Source organism: Cherax quadricarinatus, chromosome 10, assembly GCF_038502225.1.
Source record: "Cherax quadricarinatus isolate ZL_2023a chromosome 10, ASM3850222v1, whole genome shotgun sequence".
Taxonomy (NCBI): Eukaryota; Metazoa; Arthropoda; class Malacostraca; order Decapoda; family Parastacidae; genus Cherax; species Cherax quadricarinatus.
Window position 1 is genome coordinate 52,054,634 of NC_091301.1, and position 18,533 is coordinate 52,073,166.

The window sequence follows — 18,533 nt, forward strand, 5'->3', positions numbered from 1 at the left end:
ATGTTAAACCAAACAATAACCAAATTTCTGTAAACTCAGCATTGTAATCCTTATAGAGAATAAACTTTGAATTTGATAAGCGGATGTGAGATAATTACAAAAATTTTTACACGGACACTACGATAACCTGGATGTTAAGTGTTAAAGTGAACGTGTGAGTGAAAAAATATGTGCATTTTTTGGAGGAGGTGGAGGATTCGTTATAAAATACTACATAATAATCAGGTGAGTAAATTATAATGATAAGTATGGGGGAGAGCTAAACCCGTAGGATTATACAGCGCACTTGGAGGGGGGATGGAAGGTATTCAGGTTCAATTCAAGGAACCGGAACACAGATCCAATTCCCTAGATCAAGATCCCCTCCCCAGCATCAAGGAACTTCCCTTGAGGTGTCAGTTAAGTCAAGCATAACACGATTTTAAAGGAAATATACCCCATTGAATATGAATCTGGAAACTTTGATAAAGGAGTTGCTGAAGGAACACGTCAGTTCCCCAATCTAGAGTTGTGACGTCATTGTTGAGGTTGTATACATCATGGTTGATCAGCCAATGAAAGTGCTCAGAGGCTCCTACGTCACAGTCTGGTGGTGATGCAGAAGTCCACGTGTAAACTTGCGCCTCAGTCATGCGTGGGAGACGATGACGTGAGGGTGCTCGCTCCTCTGGTAAGCATTTTTCCTTTATATCGCCTAAATTACTGGTTGTTTTCATTAACTAATGTTTTTACATGGTCATATAAACAGTATATATATCTTTTAAAGTAATTGTGCAATTATTGATTTTTGTTCCAATAAATTTGTTGAAACTAAGTTCAGCAGCTAACTTTATATGGTAAGTGCTAACTATATTATATGGTCACTTATGTAAGTTGCACTTGTCACCATTTATTACGTCACTACCATTTATAAGTGCTGGTTTATGATGGATTGAAGCATTAATATGAGGTCGTTTAGTGTAAATTGTCACCACCACTTGTGAGTTGTAACTTGTCACTTTACCACATACAAGAAGAAAGTTTAACTTATGTCACTACTAAGTGGTAAGTTGTCACTATCACTTAAGTGGTTTAGAGTAACGCCCCTGTAACACTTATAGTGGCGCAGTAATGTGCGCCGATAAATTAGCGCCAATGTTTATAATACATGTTAGGACCATTAAGCTATTAATCATATAAAATATTTTCTTATTCTAGGCTATTTCTACATAAATATATTTATTTTTATTAGGGGGAGATTGCTCCAAATCCTTGGATCAAGAGCCCATCACCTGCCAGGTGTATGCATGTCACCGCTCTGGCCACAGCCAATGAAAACGAGAGTTACTAAGTTGGCGGAAAACAGAAGCCAATTACAGCCTAGATTTAACCTATGACGTCACGGGTTCGAGCGCCAAAGCCCAGCAGCCAATCAGCAGTCGTGATTTCACTTGAGCCAATCAAAGCGCACAGTGGTGGTGGGGCGGTAAACTTGCCTCCAGTCATGCGCGGGAGATGGCGTGCGCTCCTCTGGTAAGAATTTTTCCCATATTTCTCGTAAATTACTCGTCATTTACATAGTTTTTACATGGTAATATAAAGTGTGTGTATATCTGAAGTAGTAATACTGCAAAATATGGTAAGTAACTTTTAATGTCACCACTTAAGTGGTTGTAAATTGTCATGCACCACTTATATAAGTTGTCACTAGCACTAAATGGTAAATTGTCTACAAATTGTAAGTGGTGGGTAGTAACGTTTGTCGTTTTACCACTTTGTCGTTTATGGTTGTAACTTGCCACTTCACTAATGTCACTTATAAGTGGTCGTTTATGGTCTTGTAATTTGTCACCACCAATTAAGTGGTAATTTAGTATGGCATCACAATACCACTTGTATGTGGTCAATTATAATTGTACCTTTTACACTATCACTTACGTAAGTGGTCGTTAGTTTATATATTCTGGAAGTGCCCTTTAATATCACCTTGACGGGCAGGATCTTGATCCAAGGAATCTGAACCACTATTTCCAGTAGTGACTTCCATTCCCCAGGCACTGTATGACCCCCCTACGGGTTTAGCGCTTTACCGTAAATGCCACGGCACAGCATGTGCGCTCAGTTGGCGCCATTAAGTCGCGTTCTTGGCGCCAATGTGTGAAATCCGCTCTAGGAAGCGCAAAGCCAGGTCACTCAGCCCCCCAAATGATTAATGAGTTTCAAAACTTAACCACGCGTGGGTCAAGTGTATATATACACTTGAAATGTTTATATATATACATGTATATATACTCGGTGTATATACATTGTATATATATATACATTGTATATATATATACATTGTATATATATATATATATATATATATATATATATATATATATATATATATACTTGTGTATATATATATATACTTGTGTATATATATATATACTTGTGTATATATATATATACTTGTGTATATATATATACATTGTGTATATATATATACATTATATATATATACATTGTATATATATATATACATTGTATATATATATATATACATTGTATATATATATATATACATTGTATATATATATATATACATTGTATATATATATATATACATTGTATATATATATATACATTGTATATATATATATACATTGTATATATATATATACATTGTATATATATATATACATTGTATATATATATATACATTGTATATATATATATACATTGTATATATATATATATACATTGTATATATATATATATACATTGTATATATATATATACATTGTATATATATATATACATTGTATATATATATATACATTGTATATATATATATACACATTGTATATATATATATATACATTGTATATATTATATATATATATATATATATATATATATATATATATACACAATGTATACACACCGAGTATATACAATGTATATACTCGGTGTATATACATTGAGATTCAGAATATTTTCTCATTTCTGGACTATTTCTACATAATTGCTTTTATTGGGAGGGTGCTCCAAATCCTTGGATCAAGAGCTCGTCAGAATGTCCTGGCCACAGCCAAATACAAAGTTGGCGGGAAGCAGCAGCCAATTAGTCTCGAGTTAACCTATGACGTCACGGGTTCGAGCGCCAAGACCCAGCAGCCAGTCAGTAATCGTGACGTCACTTGGCCAAACATACGTCACTGTCGATCAGCCAATCACTTCAGCGGTTCCTACGTGACTGGTGGTGGTGCGAAAACTGGCGCCTCAGTCATGCACGGGAGATAGTGGCGGGGATGGGGGGGGGCGCACTCTGGTTAGAATTTTATCCTCATTTCTTCAAAATTACTGGTCGTTTACATTAAATAATGCTTTTACATGGTTATATAAAGTAAATATATCTGAAGTAATAATTTTGTAAAATATAGTAACTTATGTCTACGTAAGTGGTTGTCAATTGTCACGTACCACTTACATAAGTGGTTGTAACTTGCCACTTTACCTCTAATAATTGGTATGTCACTACCAGTTGTAAGTAATTGGTTGTAACTTTGTCATTACCACTAATTGGTAAGTGTTAAGTTGTAATTTGTCATTTTACCCCTTACAAGTGATCGTTTATGATCGGTTGTAACTTGTCACTTTACCATTCACTACCACTTAAGTGATCGTTTATTTTAAATTTTCTGGACCATGGCCACGGTGGGAGGATCTTGATCCAATGAATCTGAGCCACCATTTCCAGTAATGAATATATTCCATTCCCCAGGCTATGGGGGATAATTCCACTCCCCAGGGGCTATGGGGGATATATTCCATTTCCCAGGCTCTACGGGGGATATATTCCATTCCTCGGGCTCTGCGGGGGATATATTCCATTCCTCGGGCTCTGCGGGGGATATATTCCATTCCTCGGGCTCTGCGGGGGATATATTCCATTCCCCAGGGGTTGTGGGGATTGATGTAAACTTGAAATGTGTGTATATATAGCATATCAATGTGTATATAATGTATATACACTTGTTCTCTGTATGTGTGCATTGAGTATACAAAATATACAAAATATTTTCTCACTTATTTTGGGATATTTCTACATTATAAATGTTTTATTTGGTTTTATTAGGGTAAGGTTGCTGCAAATCCTTGGATCAAGAGTCCATCACCAGCACACACAAAGCAAATTGCTAAGTTGGCGGGAAGCAACAGCCAATTACAGCGTAGATTTAGCCTGACGTCACGGGCTTGAGCGCCTAGACCCAGCAGTCGTGACGTCACTTAATCAGCCAATGAGAGCGCTCAGATTACTACGTCACAGTCTGGTAGTGCGGTAGCCCGCGTATTTTACGCCTCAAGTCATGCGTGGGAGGAGTGAGGGCGCGCGCTCCTCTGGTAAGACATATTTTCCTTTATTTCTCCTAAATTATTGGTTATTTATAATTAGTGGATTTATATAGTAATATAAACAGTATGTATATACAATCTGTAGTAGTAATTCTGTGAAATTATTTTTATTCCAGTTGAAGCAGACGAGTTCAGCAGTAACTGTTAGCCTTTATGGTAAGTGGTAACGCTTGTCACTTTCATTTATAAGTGATCAGTTATTACTTATCCCTTTACCATTTGTCTACCACTTACGTTATTTTACCACTTTTATGACCTTGCCATTTATCACTACCACTTATATCACTACTATAAATTTTAATTGAAATTATTATTCGCTGAAACATTAATTTATTATCCAGCGTTTTATATATGGACTTTGTTGCCATGGATACGTGAATATGGTGGATGCCTTGTTGAATTATTCTAGTAAACTAAGATTTAAATGTCATAGCATATGTAGGTTTTTTTGTAATTACTGATTTTAATGTTCATTATTTTAAACTGATTTAAAGTTGATATTATAATTTTTTGCAGTTGCCATGTTTTAAGTTGATGCAAGTTAAATTTGTTCATATTTTCCAAAAGCTTTTTTTTTTTGGGGGGGGGGGGAGGGGTGTTGACCCTTTGAGATCCTAACGGTGTATGACCCTTGTAGGTTTAGCGCTTCTTTATGGTTATAATGTATGACCCTTTTAGTTTTAGCGCTTTATGGTTATGTATGACCCGTTGGGTTTAGTTATTAGTTATGATTATATTTTTTAAAAATTTATTTAGGAACTTCTTAGCAATTTTGAGATGATTTAAAGCTGAACACCTGTTCAGTATTACTGGACTTTGGTTAATATTTTAGGTTTTAAAAGTATTCTTGACAGGTGGTGCATAGGTTACATGCAGCCTTAATGACCGTGTAGTAAAAAGGCTTTAAACCCAATACCCTAGTGGGTTTAGTGCTTTTTGATTATTAAACCAAGCAAATCATGACGTTCGTGAAGTAGATAGGCTTTAAGCTCAATAAATTATGACTGTGTATAGTAGATAGGTTTTAAACCCAATGAAGCAATTATGACTTGTGTAGTAGATAGGCTTTAAGCCCAATAAATCGATCATGAATTGTGTAGTAGATAGGCTTTAAGCTCAATAAATTATGACCTTTGTGTAGTAGATAGGATAATGAGAACCTTCAAAACTAGTGATGCCAAGCCCATGATGACACTCTTTAGGTCGCTTGTTCTATCTAGGCTGGAATATTGCTGAACACTAACAGCGCCTTTCAAGGCAGGTGAAATTGCTGACCTAGAAAATGTACAGAGAACCTTCACGGAACGCATAAGGGAGATAAAACACCTCATAAGAACATAAGAACGAAGGAACACTGCAGCAGGCCTACTGGCCCATGCTAGGCAGGTCCAAGTCTCCTACCGGCTTAAGCCAATGCACCCAACCTAGTCAGGTCAGGTCACCTTGACTCAAGGGAGGAACACGGCAACAGTCCTGGTAGCACAAACTAATCAGGTCCAACTCATACCCACCCACACCCACTCATGTATTTATCCAACCTATTTTTAAAGCTACACAACGTTCTGGCCTCTATGACTGTACTTGGGAGTTTGTTCCACTCATCCACAGCTCTATTACCAAACCAGTACTTTCCTATATCCTTCCTGAATCTGAATTTTTCTAACTTAAAACCATTGCTGCGAGTCCTGTCTAGGCTAGATATTTTCAGCACACTATTTACATCCCCTTTATTTATTCTTGTCTTCCATTTATACACCTCAATCATATCCCCCCTAATTCTACGTCTTTCTAGAGAGTGCAGATTCAGGGCCCTTAGTCTATCCTCATAGGGAAGGTTTCTAATACATGGGATCAACTTTGACATCCTCCTTTGTATATTTTCAAGAGAATTTATATCCATTCTGTAATACGGTGACCAAAACTGTGCAGCATAATCTAAATGAGGCCTAGCCAAGGATGTATAGAGTTGAAGAACAACCTGAGGACTCCTATTATTTATGCTTCTTGATATGAAGCCAAGGATTCTATTAGCTTTATTGCAAACACTTATGCACTGTTGTCTTGGTTTCAGATTACTGCTAACCAGAACTCCTAAATCTTTTTCGCAATCCGTAATGTTAAGATCTACATTATTTAGTTTATATGTGGCATGGTTATTGTCCTGTCCAACATTTAGAACTTTGCATTTGTCTATATTAAACTGCATCTGCCACCTCTCCGACCACTGCATCAGTCTACTCAAATCTTCCTGGAGTGCTCTAATGTCCTCATCAGAATGAATTCGACGGCCTATTTTGGTGTCATCGGCAAACTTGCTGATGTCGCTCTTTATGCCCTCATCTATGTCGTTTATGTATATTGTGAACAGCAGGGGGCCCAACACTGACCCCTGTGGAACACCGCTCATGACGCTTCCCCACTCTGATTTCTCCCCATTTATGCAAACTCTCTGCTGCCTGTTTGTCAGTCATGCCTCTATCCAGGAAAAAAAATTTCTCCTTTTCCATGTGCCTTAATTTTCCTCAATAGTCTCTGATGTGGGACCCTGTCAAAAGCCTTACTGAAGTCCATATACACAATATCATATTCATTACCATGATCTACCTCCTCAAATACCTTAGTGAAAAAAGTTAATAAATTCGTAAGGCAGGAACGCCCCTTTGTAAAACCATGCTGAGATTCGTTGATTAATATGCTTTTCAAGGTGGCTACGAACTGCCTCGGAAATTGTTGATTCCATAAATTTTCCCACTATGGAGGTTAGGCTTATTGGTCTATAGTTCGAAGCTAAGGACCTGTCACCTGCTTTGAAAATAGGTATCACATTTGCCATTTTCCGCTTATCTGGCACCATGCCAGTTTGTAGTGATATGTTGAAAAGATTAGCCAAAGGTTTGCTAAGCTCCTCTTTACATTCCTTTAGAACCCTTGCATACGGTTCATCAGGGCCTGGGGATTTGTTTGGTTTTAATTTATCTATTTGCCTAAGGACCATGTCACTTGTGACCCTAATCGTGCATAGTTTATTGTCGTCCTGTTCCACATAATTTATCATTTCTGGAATATCGCTGGTATCCTCCTGTGTAAAAACTGAGAGGACGTATTTGTTAAAACTTCTACACATTTCCTTATCACTGTCAGTGAGCTGACCCGAGGAACTTTTGAGTGGGCCTATCTTGTCCCTGATCTTACTTCTGTATACCTGAAAGAATCCTTTTGGGTTAGTCTTCGATTCTCTTGCAACTTTAACCTCATAATCTCTTTTTGCTTTTCTAATTCCTTTTTTTTTTCTCTCTTTAACTGAATATATCGATTTCTTAATTGCCCCTCTCCTCTTTTGATTTGCCTATATATGCCTCTCTTTTGACCAATTAGATATTTTAATCTATTGTTCATCCATTTAGGATCATTTTTGTTTGATCTGATTTCCCTATTTGGAACATAATTTGGCTTAGCAGCTAGAACTATGCCCTGGAAAGCGTCATATCGGCAACCATCACCACCTACCTGACCCTTAGTCAGGTCATTCCAGTTCAGCCCACCTAAGTAATTTTTCAGTCCTATGAAATCAGCCAAGCGGAAGTCAGGGACGGAGACTTGATTGCCATTATTAGGGGAATTCCATGATATATTAAAACTGAGTGATTTGTGATCACTTTCCCCAAGCTCATCATTAACCTCAAGATTATTAATTAGTGTTTCCCTACTGGCAAGAACCAAGTCAAGGAGGTTATTTCCTCTAGTTGGCTCTGTCACAAACTGTTTTAAAAAACAATCCTGGATCGTATCAAGAAAGTCACCTGACTCTAAATTTCCTGTCAAATTGCTCCAGTCAATCTGTCTATGGTTGAAATCTCCCATTAGCACAGCATTTTCGTATGTAGATGCCTTACGAATTTCGTCCCATAGAAGTTTACTGCACTCCCTATCAAGATTTGGGGCCCTGTAAATCACACCCAAAATTAGTTTTTCTCGACCCTCGAGAAGCTGTAACCAAACAGATTCAGTGGCTGACGCTTCTAATTTTATATCTTGTCTAACACAACAATTTAAATTGTCTGTGACATACATCGCTACTCCACCACCTTTCCTGTTGACCCTGTCAGTGTGGAATAATTTATAGCCTTGTATGTGACATTCAGAGGGCATCTCTCTAACTTTCAGATTGAGCCAGGTCTCTGTTACAGCAATAATATCTATGTTTCCTGCACTTGCAATTAATCTTAGCTCATCTCTCTTATTTTTTACACTCCTGCTATTAGTATAGTAAACCTTAAAGGAGCTAGTCCCTTGCTGCCCTCTGCTGTCCCCCTTTGTTTGCTGACCTGATCTATTGTTTTTATTTATAACTTCATGCTGAATGCCTTATATACATTTACTGTTTCCATCCCTAGTGTTGCAATCTGCTTGTTTCCCACACACACCCATACTTCTATCTTCCATCAGTTTAAAATCATATGCATTTCACCAATGGCCTTCTCAATCGAGTCTGCAAGTGCTACCACTCCAGCCCCAGAGAGATGTACCCCATCCCTTGCATACATATCATGTTTGCCATAAAAGTTGTTCCAGTTGTCAATGAATAGGATTGCAAGTTCCTTGCCGTATCTGTCTAGCCAGCAATTTACACCAATTGCCCTAGACAACCATTCATTTCCTACTCCCCTTCTAGGCAAGATGCTACATATGATTGGGATCCCTCCCTTAGACTTAATGAAATCTATAGCTGACCTGTACTTATCTAGCAGCTCTTCTCTCCTACCCTTCCCAATATCATTTCCACCAGCACTGAGACAGATAATGGGCTTGTTCCCATTACCTGACATGATATTATCCAGAGTGTTGACTATGTCCCCAACACCAGCTCCAGGGAAGCACACTCTATCTCTCATCTTCTTATTCCTATTACAAAAAGCACGGTCAATATATCTTACCTGAGAGTCACCAACCACAAGAATGCGCTTACCTCCATTAGCACGGGGTAGTAGTACCCTTACCTTCACTGGCCACTGAAGTACATTCATCCTGAAGAACAGAGAAGCGATTTCCTACCTTCAGATCTTCACTCTTTACTTTCCTTACTCTGATGCGCCTCCCATTACTGTGAACCACTCGCCACTTGTAGCAGGTGCTGGGCTGCACCTCACTGCTGTTAGCCGTTGCTACCTCCCTACCTACAGCCTCCTCACAGCGAGAGACAGACTACACCTCACTGCTAGAAGCCTCATTCCTCACAACTCCAGCCACCTAACACTCTCTCCCAGACCCATTGAGGTGGACCTTCAGCCTCCTAATCTCCTCCTGGAGAAGCAAGACCTCCTCTTCAACTCTTCAACCTCAATTTTTAAAACACTGCAGAAGCAAGCCATGCTTTGTAACCATCCACGCTAATCCCCAAAGCAGCTCAGGGTCTGTGACCTCAAGTGATGACTGACCACTGACCACTGGGAGCGCTTGAAGTTCCTGAACCTGTATTCCCTGGAACGCAGGCAGGAGAGATACATGATTATATACACCTGGAAAATTCTGGAGGGACTAGTACCGAACTTGCACACGAAAATCACTCACTACGAAAGCAAAAGACTTGGCAGGCGATGCAACATCCCCCCAATGAAAAGCAGGGGTGTCACTAGCACGTTAAGAGACCATACAGTAAGTGTCAGGGGCCCGAGACTGTTCAACTGCCTCCCAGCATACGTAAGGGGGATTACCAACAGACCCCTGGCAGTCTTCAAGCTGGCACTGGACAAGCACCTAAAGTCAGTTCCTGACCAGCCGGGCTGTGGCTCGTACATTGGTTTGCGTGCAGCCAGCAGTAACAGCCTGGTTGATCAGGCTCTGATCCACCAGGAGGCCTGGTCACAGACCTGGCCGCGGGGGCGTTGACCCCCGGAACTCTCTCCAGGTAAACTCCGGGTAAACTCCAGGAGTCGACAAAGCGAACAATGAATGTCAATTGATCTGTATGTGAAATATCTGGTGTTGAATCTACACTTATTGCAAAGTATTTTGCAGTTTTCACAGCTGCTATGATGTTATTGAGGACCTTCTTAGTCATCAGTTCAATAAATTCATTGCATATAGTAGATGACATGTAAGATACAGTGCCTCTTCCTGCATTCCCAAGGCGTGACACATGATTTGCTAAGAATGGATCGAAATGTGCTAACAGTTCTATGATCCCTAGGAAATTGCCATTGTTTTCCGAACCAAAAACCTCATTTTCTCCACGGAAAGCAAGTCCTCTTAGAGCTAAGAATTTTACAACAGCAACAACTTTTTCTAGAACTTTTCTCCAATAAGTGCGCTCTTTTTCAGTTTGATTTTCCAAATGAGAATCCAATAAGCCTTTTTTCTGTGCACAAAATACACTGGCTAAAATGCAGCTCCTGTGAGTGGTGCTGTTTTCATGTTCCTCGAAATGCTTGGAATTTTTCCAGTCATTGAACCCCTGTGTGAAGGTATTTTCTTTGGTAGAAAATAGCTTGCATGCTGAAGAGTACACTTTTCCTGAGCTTTCAGAGTATACCATCCGTGATCTTTTCACAGTTTCTGAATTTGCAAGCTTCCTATAAAACATAGATGACTTTAAACAATGACGACTTCCATCATCATAAATCCTTGCTGATTTCCTAAAGTCAATGTTCAGAGTTTGAAGTTTTCTGCAATGAAAGCATTGCGTAAAGAATCTGGGATTACATTTGGCCATGAGGAAGGATCTTTTAAGACAAATCCTGTGGATGAAATGTCTGTTGAAACATTGAGAGGAGACACAAAAGAAGTAGATGCTGGCTGAGAAATAATGGAGGGAGGGCTTCCTGTATGATCTGACGTATCTGCAGATTCAACTGTACTGTTAACATCAGAAACTGTTTTCGTGAGCATGTCTGTGATCTTTCTGCAGCTTCCTACATCTTTCTTTTTCTTTTCTTCTTCTTGAATTTTCTTCTTTCTTTTCTGTGACCCACTCGCATAAGAACGTCCAACATCACGTTCACGAGATGCCATAATGAGGATGTATCACTGTCTGTAATCATGCAAATACAAATTTTTCATTATCAATTATTATTAATTTTTTAATTATTAAATTTTTTTTTCTGTCAATTGGGGGATATGGCCCTTGTAGCCCCCTTTCCTCTGGCTGCGCATCTAAAAATTCAAAACATTACCAGAAAGGAGTCATATACCTGGAGTTTACCTGGAGAGAGTTTCGGGGGTCAACGCCCCCGCGGCCCGGTCTGTGACCAGGCCTCCTGGTGGATCAGCGCCTGATCAACCAGGCTGTTGCTGCTGGCTGCACGCAAACCAACGTACGAGCCACAGCCCGGCTGATCAGGAACTGACTTTAGGTGCTTGTCCAGTGCCAGCTTGAAGACTGCCAGGGGTCTGTTGGTAATCCCCCTTATGTGTGCTGGGAGGCAGTTGAACAGTCTCGGGCCCCTGACACTTATTGTATGGTCTCTTAACGTGCTAGTGACACCCCTGCTTTTCATTGGGGGGATGGTGCATCGTCTGCCAAGTCTTTTGCTTTCGTAGTGAGTGATTTTCGTGTGCAAGTTCGGTACTAGTCCCTCTAGGATTTTCCAGGTGTATATAATCATGTATCTCTCCCTCCTGCGTTCCAGGGAATACAGGTTTAGAAACCTCAAGCGCTCCCAGTAATTGAGGTGTTTTATCTCCGTTATGCGCGCCGTGAAAGTTCTCTGTACATTTTCTAGGTCGGCAATTTCACCTGCCTTGAAAGGTGCTGTTAGACTGCAGCAATATTCCAGCCTAGATAGAACAAGTGACATGAAGAGTGTCATCATGGGCTTGGCCTCCCTAGTTTTGAAGGTTCTCATTATCCATCCTGTCATTTTTCTAGCAGATGCGATTGATACAATGTTATGGTCCTTGAAGGTGAGATCCTCCGACATAATCACTCCCAGGTCTTTGACGTTGGTGTTTCGCTCTATTTTGTGACCAGAATTTGTTTTGTACTCTGATGAAGATTTAATTTCCTCATGTTTACCATATCTGAGTAATTGAAATTTCTCATCGTTGAACTTCATATTGTTTTCTGCAGCCCACTGAAAGATTTGGTTGATGTCCGCCTGGAGCCTTGCAGTGTCTGCAATGGAAGACACTGTCATGCAGATTCGGGTGTCATCTGCAAAGGAAGACACGGTGCTGTGGCTGACATCCTTGTCTATGTCGGATATGAGGATGAGGAACAAGATGGGAGCTAGTACTGTGCCTTGTGGAACAGAGCTTTTCACCGTAGCTGCCTCGGACTTTACTCTGTTGACGACTACTCTCTGTGTTCTGTTAGTGAGGAAATTATAGATCCATCGACCGACTTTTCCTGTTATTCCTTTAGCGCGCATTTTGTGCGCTATTACGCCATGGTCACACTTGTCGAAGGCTTTTGCAAAGTCTGTATATATTACATCTGCATTCTTTTTGTCTTCTAGTGCATTTAGGACCTTGTCGTAGTGATCCAGTAGTTGAGACAGACAGGAGCGACCTGTTCTAAACCCATGTTGCCCTGGGTTGTGTAACTGATGGGTTTCTAGATGGGTGGTGATCTTGCTTCTTAGGACCCTTTCAAAGATTTTTATGATATGGGATGTTAGTGCTATTGGTCTGTAGTTCTTTGCTGTTGCTTTACTGCCCCCTTTGTGGAGTGGGGCTATGTCTGTTGTTTTTAGTAACTGAGGGACGACCCCCGTGTCCATGCTCCCTCTCCATAGGATGGAAAAAAGCTCGTGATAGGGGCTTCTTGCAGTTCTTGATGAACACAGAGTTCCATGAGTCTGGCCCTGGGGCAGAGTGCATGGGCATGTCATTTATCGCCTGTTCGAAGTCATTTGGCGTCAGGATAACATCGGATAGGCTTGTGTTAACCAAATTTTGTGGCTCTCTCATAAAAAATTCATTTTGATCTTCGACTCTCAGTCTGGTCAGCGGCTTGCTAAAAACTGAGTCATATTGGGACTTGAGTAGCTCACTCATTTCCTTGCTGTCATCTGTGTAGGACCCATCTTGTTTAAGTAGGGGCCCAATACTGGGCGTTGTTCTCGATTTTGATTTGGCATAGGAGAAGAAATACTTTGGGTTTCTTTCGATTTCATTTATAGCTTTTAGTTCTTCCCGCGATTCCTGACTCCTAAAGGATTCTTTTAGCTTAAGTTCGATGCTTGCTATTTCTCTGACCAGTGTCTCCCTGCGCATTTCAGATATATTGACCTCTTTTAGCCGCTCTGTTATTCTTTTCCGTCGCCTGTAAAGGGAGCGCCTGTCTCTTTCTATTTTACATCTACTCCTCCTTTTTCTTAGAGGAATAAGCCTTGTGCATACATACAGAACTTTTACCATAGATTAGGTTAGTGATCTGGGCTACAAATGTTTTACTAATTCATCCTCCTCGATCTCCAATTTACTTAAACAGAAATCATACCGAGTCCAAGAACAATGCACAATGGCATTTATATTACCATTTTCATAACTAAACTAATCATTATGTTTTGCATGATATATGGCCTACCACCATAGATAAGGACATGAGAATTAAAGAATGCAGGGACAATTTTCAGTTTCACCCAACCAACGATTTTCTGATGTGGCTTGTGTGTTTCTGGGGAAATATGTAGTAAATTAATTGATGTTCTACATCACTTCCGTTGCAACTTGAAAACTAAGCATTTGCGACGGAAGTGATGTAGAACATCAATCAATTGTGATCTGTTATTGAAATGATGAAGACTTAAAGACAGGACAAAGTGCTTTTAAAACCTACAAACGGAAGTCAGTTTGCGTTTTTAGGGTTTTCTTTATAGTATTTTTACCAAAAATGCGTCTTTACTGGTCCATGCATCTTTACTGGTCAAGTAACCCTATCAGGTACCTCCCTTAACATTTAGAGGCAAAAACAAACATTTATCCATACACATCAATGTCTATCAACAACACTTCAGTTAATTTGTCACAGTACAAGTCTAGATAACGTAATTACTACAGAAAATTGGAGAGGAATCTCCCATACTCACCCATTAGCGGGAAAACACAGCTGTTCTGATGTAAACAAAGGCGTGTTGAGTGTTGCCATCTATGGTTAGGTTTATTTATTTTTATTTTATTTTATTTCATTATTTATTTTTGTTTTGATTAATTTTTAAAAATCAATTTTACTCTCCAAACACTTGAACTTTTTAGGTAGGGACCCCTTTGCACTTGCACCATGTGCGCAGTCTTGGATGAGCCCCTGAACCCCTTGGACAGCGGGGCCCCCAAATGCACGGGGCCCTAGGCAAATGCCTAGTTTGCCTATGTGGTAATCCGGCCCTGCTTGTGCCAAGCTCTTCAGTGATTTCCAGATTATTTACGAGTGTTTCCTTATTTGACAAGACTAGGTCAAGCAAATTATTACCCCTGGTAGGCTCTGTTACACACTGCTTCAGAAAACAGTCATGAACTGTTTCCATAAAGTCACTGGACTCCAGATTACCAGTCAAAGAATTCCAGTCTATTTGACTAAAATTAAAGTCCCCTACAATCACTATGTTATTGTGTCTAGAAGCCCTAGCAATTTCGTCCCAAAGAAGTCTCCCTCTATCATGATCCAAGCCTGGAGGTCGGTATATTACACCTAGAATTAGCTTTTCTTGACCTACAAACTCTACCCAAACAGATTCTGTTGCTGTTCCATCTATTTTTATACCTGATTTTATGCAACAGTTAATATTTTCTCCAACATATAATGCAACTCCTCCCCCCTTCCCACAACATCTATCCACATGGAACAACTTAAACCCTTGAATATTACACTCAGCAATCATATCCCGACTCTAAATCATACCACGTTTCAGTTAATGCAATGGCATCGAAGTTCCCAGCACATGCTATCAAACGTAGTTCATTAATCTTATTTCTTGCACTTCGACTGTTAGCATAAAATACCATTATATGTTTTTTCTTCTGCACATTTTTCCTATTCATCTTTTTTACACAATTTCTGAAATTATCATTACCTAGGGTTACTCCATGACAGTTACTATTAAGATTCATAATATCAGAGCATAAGTCAATATATCCATACTCATTTTTTATCATTTCTAAACCCATACCTCTAACTAATCCTAGTTTAAAGTCCTAACAACTCCCTCAACTGAACTTTGTGTAGTAGATAGGCTTTAAACCCAATAAATCATGACCTTTGTGTAGTAGATAGGCTTTAAACTTAATAAATAAATTATAACCTTTGTGTAGTAGATAGGCTTTAAACCCAATAAATCATGACCATGTAGTAGACAGGCTTTAAACCCAATCCATCAATGGTGTTTGCAGTACATTCCATTAAAATATAAAATTGTTATACAGTGGACCCCGACTTGCAATATTAATCAGTTCCTGAGAGCACATTGTAAGACAAAATTATCGCAAGTCGAATTAATTCTCCCCATAAGAAATAAAGGAAATCAAATTAATCCATTCAAGATACCCAAAAGTATGAAAAAAAATTTTTACCACATGAAATATACATTTTCCTAAACACAAAAAGGAGGATACATGCACAATATATATTGTTCTTGTACTAGTGTACTAAATGAAGAATAAATGACACCTTTATTGATAATGTAGTGATGACTGTCCTGGGAGTAGTGCCTTTTCCTCCTGAGTAATGTAGGTCCTGTTTGGCATTTTCTTCCAGAACAGGCCTTATCACACTGTGTATGCCGCTACGATTCTTAAATCTCTCAAACCAACCTTTGCTGGCCTTAAATTCGCCAATATGAGCACTAGTTCCAGGCATTTTTTCCTGTTCACCTGGGTGTTAGTCGACTGGTGTGGGTCGCATCCTGGGGGACAAGATTAAGGACCCCAATGGAAATAAGTTAGTCCTCGATGACACCCTGACTTTCTTGCATTATCCTGGGTGGCTAACCCTCTGGGGTTAATTGTTTCTCGGTATTCTCGATAAGCCACACCAATAACAGTCTCCCCACATCTTCGAGTAGTACAGCTGACCGTGGTACGATAGTATTTCTCACCCTTTTTACCACAGGGTTGGCACTAGAAGCTTTCTTTGGGCCCATGGTGGCCTTTTTAGCAGTTACAAGCACTAACCGTGCAACCGTGTCTGCCCCGGCTTGTAAACAATGTCACACAAGCTCAGCTGAAGCATTTAGGCCAGACAGATGTGTGGACGCTACCGGATGAATGATGCAAGTTTTTCAACGCATGTTGGGGTCAAATTTTTATGCTGACAAGCATCATAAGTCAGTTTTAACATACATTACATTGAGAACATCGCAAGTCCGGGGTCCACTGTATATGAAATATTGATAATATTCTCATTGCTAATCTTTAAAATTTTTACATATGTATTTCTTAGGTTTGACACTTCTTTATATAATAGGTATAATATGTAATAGTAATAATAAGAAAATTACTTTTCTGATTAGTAATATTGTAATTAGTACAGTGTTAGTTTAATATGTTTATTATGCACCCCATACCCATCCTGTGGGCGGTAGTCAAAAGATTACAGAGGTGAACTTGCACACGAAAATCACTCACTACGAAAGCAAAAGACTTGGCAGACGATGCACCATCCCCCCAATGAAAAGCAGGGGTGTCACTAGCACGTTAAGAGACCATACAATAAGTGTCAGGGGCCCGAGACTGTTCAACTGCCTCCCAGCACACATAAGGGGGATTACCAACAGACCCCTGGCAGTCTTCAAGCTGGCACTGGACAAGCACCTAAAGTCAGTTCCTGATCAGCCGGGCTGTGGCTCGTACGTTGGTTTGCGTGCAGCCAGCAGCAACAGCCTGGTTGATCAGGGGCTGATCCACCAGGAGGCCTGGTCACAGACCGGGCCGCGGGGGCGTTGACCCCCGAAACTCACTCCAGGTAAACTCCAGGTACATAATTGGTCCAGGGACTGGACTCCAAAGTTTAGATAGCTGAGCAAGTTACAAAGGTAATGAACTAGATCTGGTCATAATCATGACCAAGTTACAAAGGTAATGAGCTCCAGGTTGAGCTGGTCACACTCATGAATAATTGCAAAGGTAATGAATCATAAACACATTAATCATGAGAATTTACAAAGGTAATGAGCTCCAGGTAGAGCTGGTCACAATCATGACAAGTTTCAAAGGTAATGAATGATAAACACGTTATGACATGATTACAATCATAGACAAATTACAGAGTAATGAGCAGTTAACAAACATAGTAGGGAATTCATCCATTGCCCCAACAACAGATGTTGCTAGGTGCCTGTCTCTCCTCGGCAGACAGCCATTGCAAACAGCAGCAAGTTGCCCAGGGATCTGCTGCTTGCACGAGCACATTGACCCTCCCCAAGAGGTCCAAGAAGCCAGTGACTCCGTTAGCAGCCCGATGGAGAGCTGTCCTAGGGACATGTCAGCGTCCTGATGGACGCCAAGTTGATTGAAGATCCCAGGCCCTCGTGTGCACGGATGTTGAAGCTTGAGGAACTGAGTACACACTGCCTGTGGCACACCTGACAGCTGCCTTGCGGTCGAACTCCACGATGCTGTCCCTGTAGTGGAAGTTCCTGTGAGCCCGGCACTCCCTGCAGTGCCATCGCTGACATCGTGGGTTAGGGGAAAAGTACCCTCTACAGATGGGGTGGCGCTGGGAGTTGGGTGGGTGAGGCGGGGGAGACGAACAGGGGTGAGGCGTTATGAGAGGGTCACTGTTTACTACACATGCCCTCCCCCTCCCCCCCAGCGGAGAGGGGGGGAGGCGCTAACTGGTCCTGACTCAACAACACCAAACCCTCTAAAACTGCACAACACTTCAACTATTTACGCTGAAACGATGCACTGGGATGTCCGTTCGCTGCTCTGGTATCTTCTCAAAGCATTCACACTGAGTTCTGTTAAGTAGGGACCTGGTCATCCTCTTTGACCAGGAGCTATCCTTGAAAATCCCACAGCTAGCCCGCTACACAACCTGCCGCGTCGGCCATGCCAGCAGCTGCTGTTAGTACAGTGGACCCTCGAATTTTATGATTAATCCGTTCCAGAGAGTCTGCTGAAAGTTGAAATTCATGAATGGCGAAACCATTTTCCCCATAAGAAAGAATGAAAATCCAATTAATCCGTTCCAGATACCCAAAAATATTAAAAATATATAT

At 40.4% G+C, this 18,533-nt stretch overlaps 1 long non-coding RNA gene across 2 annotated transcripts; it reads left to right on the forward strand.

Annotated features, from left to right (window-relative positions):
* The first annotated feature begins 601 nt into the window (after positions 1–601).
* LOC128688080 (uncharacterized) lies at positions 602–18,002 on the forward strand. 2 transcript variants are annotated; one of them, XR_011391850.1, is made up of 5 exons: positions 602–670; positions 1,232–1,512; positions 4,103–4,368; positions 4,497–4,536; positions 12,446–18,002. It is a non-coding gene; the product is annotated as an uncharacterized lncRNA (long non-coding RNA). The 2 variants fall into 2 exon arrangements; XR_008406952.2 differs by lacking the exon at positions 12,446–18,002 and having other exon boundaries at positions 4,497–4,952.
* The last annotated feature ends 531 nt before the right edge of the window (positions 18,003–18,533 follow it).